Source organism: Capsicum annuum, chromosome 12 (assembly GCF_002878395.1).
Source record: "Capsicum annuum cultivar UCD-10X-F1 chromosome 12, UCD10Xv1.1, whole genome shotgun sequence".
NCBI classification, from domain to species: domain Eukaryota; kingdom Viridiplantae; phylum Streptophyta; class Magnoliopsida; order Solanales; family Solanaceae; genus Capsicum; species Capsicum annuum.
The window spans coordinates 219,338,483-219,346,306 of record NC_061122.1 but is presented as its reverse complement, the minus strand read 5'-3'; the positions used below and the strand labels follow the sequence as shown (position 1 = coordinate 219,346,306).

General features: G+C 34.8%; 1 protein-coding gene across 2 annotated transcripts in view; it reads left to right on the top strand.

Annotated features, from left to right (window-relative positions):
* The first annotated feature begins 1,432 nt into the window (after positions 1 to 1,432).
* LOC107851054 (deSI-like protein At4g17486) overlaps positions 1,433 to 7,824 on the top strand; it is a 13,986-nt gene continuing 7,594 nt past the window's right edge. The window contains exons 1-2 of one of the 2 annotated variants that reach the window (XM_016695948.2): positions 1,520 to 1,647; positions 1,822 to 1,950. The gene's annotated coding sequence lies outside the window, so the exon portion shown is untranslated. Of the gene's footprint in view, positions 1,951 to 7,824 lie in introns of both variants that reach the window. The other variant, XM_016695946.2, reaches the window with a different exon arrangement.

The following is a 7,824-nucleotide window of genomic DNA, read 5'->3' as shown; positions in this document are numbered from 1 at the left end:
TTCTGATGAATCGTATAGCTTTATGATTTCATCGACTACAAAGGTTATCAAATGAATTGTAATTACAATTGAAACGATTAAAAAGAAAATGTGAGTTAATATATGCTCTAAGGTTGAAAATATCATAAAAATCTTAAAAAAGAAGAGTCCCTTAATTACATAATTCTAAAATAGAAATCGGGAATTGAATTCATTATAAGATCTATTTATCCTTTTTAGAAGACGGTATGCCGCCACTTCATAAAAATTCAAAAATGACCTTGATAAATAAATTTTTCATCCGTAATCATCATTATTTATTTATTTTATTAAACTGAAAATAGAAAAAGAAAATATAGCGAAGGTGATTACGAGATGAAAAATCAAATCTTAATAAAGATTACAAAATGAGAATATAACCATGCCAATTAGATAAACGCTTATACCCAAATAACTAAGCTACTAAAAAGTAAGGAGATTACAAAAGGAAATCAAATCTTAAAAAAATTACAAAATGAAAATCTATTCAGACAACAAAATTAAAGTTCACTTACCAAAAATTAACTAAGCTACTAAAAAGTAAGAAGATTGAAAGATGGAAAATCAAATCTTAAAAAAAGATTGAAAAATAAAAATTTAATCACACCAACAAGATAAAAGTTTATATAGCCAAATAACTAAGCTATTACTTTTTTCTTTTTAAAATAATTGTCATATTTCGCTTCTCGAGAGTCGGTTTAATCATTTTTTAAAACTAAATTAAATTAATTTAATTTAAATATTTTTAAATAAAAATTTAAATATTCAATAACCATATGAAAAATACTAAGTTATAATTTTTTTTCGTATCAATGTGATAAAAAATATATCTTAACATCTTTATCAAAATTCATATCATTTCATTTTAAAGAAGAAAAATTTGAGAACTAAAAGGAAATATAATGAGTACTAATAAGTAAGGAGATTACAAGTTAAGAAAATTGAATCTTACAATATTAAAAACAACAGTTCAGTGCACTAAAATTTTACTATGCACATTATATGAGAAAAAACAAATTATAAGGATTTATTGTATGAAAACTTATCTTACTTTTCTGTAGGAGGTTATTTTCACGAGTTAAATTCGTAACCTCATAATCACATAGCAACAATTTTATTAATTACTCTAAAACTCCACGTCTAAATAAGGAGTTCTGAAGGTAATAAATTGAGTCTTATAAAAAACTACAAAATTTAATCACGCCAACAAAATAAAAATCGTGGCGGACCTAGAATTTAAGTATTATGGATATTTGGAAGGTTGAAACACATGTATAAATATTCAAAATTTTAAGATTTCGCCTCGAAATCAAAACACTCAACTATTCTTGGTCATCATCAAAAGTGTTTTTTTTTTTATATCAATTTTTATACATATCTTATATAATTATATCTATTCTATATCAAATTTAACAAATGCCCATCAATTAAGTCTAGGTTTATCCTCAATAAAAGTTAGGTAACCAAATATCTGAGCTACTAAAAATCTATTTTTTTTTTCACCTTAATCAAAACTCATTTTTTGAAAGAAAAGAGAGAGGCAGAGAGAGAGAGAGACTGTCAGCTGTGTGGGCGTGTGTGTGTCCCCCTTGTCTTCTGTCAGTTTTTGCTTAGCTTCTGAAATCTTGGGTCTCTTCAAATTCCCTCTACTTTCCTTTTTTTTTTTGGGTCTCCCAATTTTCTTACTAACCAAAAAATTATACTCTCACTTGTTGCTCAAACAACATTTTCTTAAATTTTAGTTTTGTTTAATTTACTGGGTTTTTTTTTTCTTTTCTTATGTGTTAATTAACATTTGGACAGGGACACATAATTAGCCCCATTTCCAGAGTGATCTGTCTTTCTCTTGTCTTCACACAGCAAGAATTTTTTGTGTGTTCACAGAAAGCTAAAAAGCTGCTTCCTTTTTGCAATCTTTGCTAATGGCAATATGTAAGTCTTTCTTCTTCATAAATTTTCTTGATGTGTTCTTTTGTTGTTGTGTAAAGTTGTGATCTTTTTCACCTAATTCTTGGTTAAAGTTTTGTGCTTCTTTAAGAATTGCTTTTAAGTTTCAATTAGCTGCAAGATCTGATGTGTAACTGGTAACTTTTACAAGTTTGGATTCGCTATACAGAGGTGAGGTCTGCGTACATTCCACCCTCCCCAGACCCCACTTGTGGGATTACATTGGGATGTTGTGGTTTTTGGTGCGTGTAAATGAGAATTTTTTTGGTGGTTTCCTTATTTGTGGGGGAAAAAATAGCATTTCAAGATGAGGGGTTTGGATGAAAATTTTGAAAGAATGATTTTTTGTTGTAAGATTTATGTTTAAGAAGAAGAGTTAGAGAAATACACTGGGTTTGTTGTTGTTGTTGTAGTAGTAGTAGTTAGAGAAATAGCTCATGCTTTGAGGGCAGAGAGTTTTTGTAGGAAATGTAATTAGCTTTTGAGCTGAGGGTTTCTTGGAAACAACCTCTCTATCTCGGCGGTGGGGTTAAGGTTTGCGTACACCCTACCCTCCCCAGACTCTCATTGGACAAAAAGGCATATGTGGGAACATCTCTACTGACGAACCATTTCAGTAGTACCATGGATGTGCTTATGGAAGGGGAAAAGCTTGATTCTCATAGACTTTGTGGGACTACGCTGAATATGTTGTTATTGTGATGGTGATTATGTGCCTAGAGGGGTAGCAGTTGGTTTGGTTAGTTGTCATTCTAAATTCAGCCCAGCACATCTGAAGGAAAACAGAATTATGTTTTTCTATTGGATGTTGACAATTGCATAATGATTGCCATTTGATTCAGTCTGTTTACTTTTCTTGCTATTGACTTGGACTTTGAAGGATGTTATTACCTTTTTTTTTTTTTTGAAATAAGTACGTAAAGGATATTTCCCATAGTTTCTCTTTCATAGGTATAAACACTCTCATCAATTTAGTCTTTTGAAGCCCTTTCTGAACGACCAGTTGTTTTGTTTTCCATTTCCATTTGACATCTGGTCTTGACAATTTGGTTTGATGTCTGCATCTAAGTTTCATCATATGAACGAGTTTGTTTGCTAGCTAAGAAAACATGTGAGCAAAAGATTTCTTGTAAAAGTTACATATATCCTAAGCATAAAGCATGTACATTTATGAGAAATGCTTAGGGAACTTCCAAGATTTTCTATTTGAACCATTAGCCAGATCATTAGAGCAGAAGAAGAGTTAACTTACTTTCCTTTTCTCAGTTGAGTTGAATTTGACTTTATGTTTCAAGGTAGTAGTAGTTTATCGAAAAATGTGATATGTTCAAGTGACAGCAACTATAGTAAATGAACAGAAGTGTTTCCTTATGCATATCTCTTTTGCAATAATGTGCAGATTTGTTTCTAAATTATCAAATTTATCTAAAGGATTGGCTGATGAATGTATATTGTATCTCTTACTTGAATTGAACTTTGACTATTTTCTTAATTACTATTAGATTAAAGAAAAGGACATTATTAGATGCACACTACAGATGATAGTACACATTAGTGGTTCCCCACTCATACATATAGTGGACTTCTCTTTGAAGTTGAAAGAGATGTGTATCCTTTTCTATTCTTTTTGTCCCTCTCATCCTCTTTCTCCCTTTCTGAAGATTCATTCATAATATTTTTTCTAGGAAATTTCCATGCCATTAATTACCGACATTTACCCCCTTCTGCCGAGCACTTAATCTATTATGAACATTTCAAGGTTGGTATCATTGACCAGCGAACTTGATAAGTGAAATACGCTGTTATCGAAAGAACAATTTCATACCTTACTGCAAAAAAATTAGAGTTTTCCTATTGCATGGTACTTGTTCTCAGCAAGTCAAAATAACTGTTGTTCAACAAGTTCTGTGTGCTTCCTTGCATGTGATGGTGTTGATGATCTAGTGTGAAGTTGGATAGTGTTAAAAATGAGTTAGTTGATCACGTGGTTTAAGTTCACAATTGAAAAGATTACTGTTGCATTAAAACAACATGTAAGTTCTTACTGTTTCATTGAAATAAGTCAGTCAAGTTAGTTGCTGCTGATCGAGTAATGCAGTTAGTTATTCAAGTTGTTAGAGCAAGTTGTTAGAGGTAGTTAGGAATATTCTAGAGGCTCATGTGATAATCATGTGATTCTATAAATATCTACCATACATTCCTCATTGTAATACAATCATTCTCATTCAATAAAAGTTCTCAGCTTCCCTTCTTCTCTTCACTCGAATGAAGCTCTGCTTCAATGGCTCCTATGTGTGTATGTGAGCATTATGTTGCAGCAGTTTAACATGGTATCAGAGCCAGGTCCATCCCCGTTTAGGCTCCCGGTCCACGCGCCAATGCCAGTTGGGCCCTGGGGTGGGGGGGTGGGGTTGGGGGGTTAGAGTGGGTAAAAGTCCCACATTGGTTGGGGAATTGGTTGGGGAATGGACTGGTGGTTTGCTTATATGGATTTAGGCAATGCTCCCCTCATGAGCTAGCTTTTGAGATTGAGTTAGATCCAAGATCCATTCTTTACATGGTATCAGAACAATCGATCATGGAGGTTTAGAGAAGCATATCGATTGTGTGTTTTGCCTCGCTATTCCAGTTTTTAGATTTCTGTCCTGCGAGCAACAAAGGAGAAATTAGTTCTCTGTTTATAGGCTGAAGTTGCAAAGTTTCTGAGTTTTATGAGAAGAAGTATAATGGCACCTAAAATCGATCCTACTGATCCTTTGTTTCTAGGAGCCTCAGATGTTGCTGGTGCTGCATTGATCCCAATAAAGCTTGTTGGATCAGAGAACTATGGAATTTGGAGTCGATCCATGAAGATAGCATTACTAGGAAAAAGAATATATGGTTTTGTGACTGGCACATGCAGTAAGGATGTATACAGAGAGGATCTACATGAGCAGTGGGAAACATGTAATGCAGTTGTAGGATGTATACAGAGATGATCTACATGAGCAGTGGGAAACATGTAATGCAGTTGTATTGTCTTGGCTGCTGAGTTACTGAGTGGTTTTGTATATGCTACAAGTGCATTTGAGGTGTGGGAGGACCTCAAGGAAAGATTTGACAAAGTAAATAGAATGAGGCTTTATCAACTGCACAAAGAAATCAATAATCTTCATCAAGGAACTGATTCAGTTTCTATATACTTTACTAAACTGAAGAATCTCTGGTGTGAATATGATGCTGTTGTTCCAACTCCATCTTGTAATTGTCCCAAATCTAAAGATTATGCAAGATCATTTAGTCCAACTGAGATTGATACAGTTTCTGAGTGGGTTAAATGACTCTTATGATCAAGCTAAGAGGCAGATACTCATAAAGGGGTGACACCTACTCTTAACCAAGCATATGCAATGATAGTAGAGGATGAGATTCAACAACTTGCTTGTGTTGCGATTACAAGTGATAAGACTGACCCTATAGCTATGCAGGTGCATAAAATTTTTTCAAAAACTACCCATGGTAGTCAAGTTTATAAAGGGAAGAAGTGTGACTACTGCCACCTCAGTGGACATACAAGAGATGCTTTCTGTAAACTGATAGGATACCCTGCAGATTGGAAATATATGAAGAAGGGGAATTACAGTGGCAATTCAAGGGGATCATATCAATCCTTCACTAATAATCAATCTCATGGAAGATTTGATAGATATGGACATCAGGCTGCTGGTCAATCCAATAATCAGTTTTCAGCTCATAACTTTACTGGGAGTCAATCAGGAGAGGATACAGGTTTAGCAGTTTCATCTAGCAGTCAAGGGAGCAAGGACATCAACAATGCTATGATAGCCAAGGCACAAGGCTTCTCAGATGAAGAGTACGTACAGACAAATCATGTCATTACTAAATAAAGATGCACATGATTCCAAACAGGTCAACATGTCAGGCATAGTTACTTGTTTATCAACACATGTTCCACATGAATGGGTAATAGATTCTGGTGCCACATACCATGTTGCAGCACATAAAGGTGTCTTCTCACACTGTCATAAGATAGTTACACAGAAAATGATATGGTGAATCTTCCTACTGGAGCCAAGGCAGATATCTCACATGTTGGAGAAGCACAGATTATAAATGATGAAATTGTTAGAGATGTGATGTTTGTCCCTGACTTCAAAGCTCAATCTATTGTCAGTGTCAAAAATGACTAAAGAACTTTCATGCTTTGTATCATTCTATCCCGATTTCTGTGTATTTCAGGACCTTCACACTGGCAAGGTGAAGGGGATTGGTAAGGAGAAAAGAGGATTATACATCCTTAAGAAGGTCTGTGGATTGAATGATATACATGAAGGAAGTTCTCAAAAGTTGCTGGTTGCAGAAGTAGATATGCAAGACTGCAACTTATGCCATAGGAGGCTTGGACACCCTTCTTCTTAGGTTCTGCAGTCACTTAGTTTACTAAGACACAAGGCAGAGTTAGAGATTCTAAAATCTAAATAAGTGTTATGTTTGTCCACTAGCTAAACAAACTAGACTATCATTTCCCACTAGTGAATCTGGAGATGTAAAGTGCTTTGATGTTGTACATATGGACCTTTGGGGGACTTCTACTTTTGATAAGAAACAGTACTTTCTGACTGAAGTAGATGATCATAGTAAATACACTTGGCTTTGCGGTTGAAATCTGAATGTATTGTGGCTATTAAGAGTTTCTTGAACATGATTAAGAATTAGTTTGGTGCTCAGATAAAGGTCCTCTGATCAGATAATGAATCATAATTTATTTATTCACAGTGTAGAGGGTTATTTCAATCCTTGGGTATGCTGCATCAAAGCAGTTGCCCTTACACACCACAACAAAATGGGATTGTTGAAAGAAAGCACAGACACATATTGAACGTTGCCAGAGCCATTAGGTTTCAGTTTCAAATGCCTATCATGTTTTGGGGACTAAGACCTTATTTGTTTGCACTTAATGGAGGTCTGAATCTGAATGGTTCAGACTTCAGACCATTAAGTGCATTTGTTTTTTATTAAGGTTTTAACTCTTAATAGGTCTTAATCATTCAGATTTAGAATCAAGTCTTAATAGGTCTGAAGGGATATTCTGGTATTGGATAATATTCATCACTCTATTCATAATCAGCAGTCACCACCACTAACCACCTCTGCCACCGTCACCATTATCAACCACCAACCACCACCACCACCCACCTCCACCATCACAACCACCATTGACAACAAATACCGCTACCAACCACAATTGTCAACCGCTACCACACCTACTACCTCTTTTATTCTAATTATATTCATCGACACCACTGCCGTCAACAGCAACACAATCATCAACCATTACCGGCCAATCTCTCCTACCAACCAACTCATCTCATCTATCACAACTAGTACCACCACTAACTACCACTAATACATCATAACCTCTACACATTCTTTGGCTGCCACCACCATTGTCACTAGTAACGCCACCTCTACCACCACTTCAACCAGTACCATCGCTACAATTTATCTCTACTAACAATCATCTCCACCATCACAACAAATAACATCTTTAACTATCACCAACACATCGTCAATCATCATGCATTCATGTTTCAGCCAACACAATCAACACCTTAAACTACTAACATCAAGCAACGTCACATCACAACAACCACCACCACCATCAATCGCCACCATCATAACAGTCACTACAATACCATCACAATTATCACCACCAACATTATTAATCACTAACATCAATCATTGTCACCGCAACCACCATTATAAGCCATCTCCACTATCACAAACAAACAGAAATATTTTTTCTCAATCAAATACTAATAATTTTGTTGTATTAAATTACATACTTTTTTAATATAT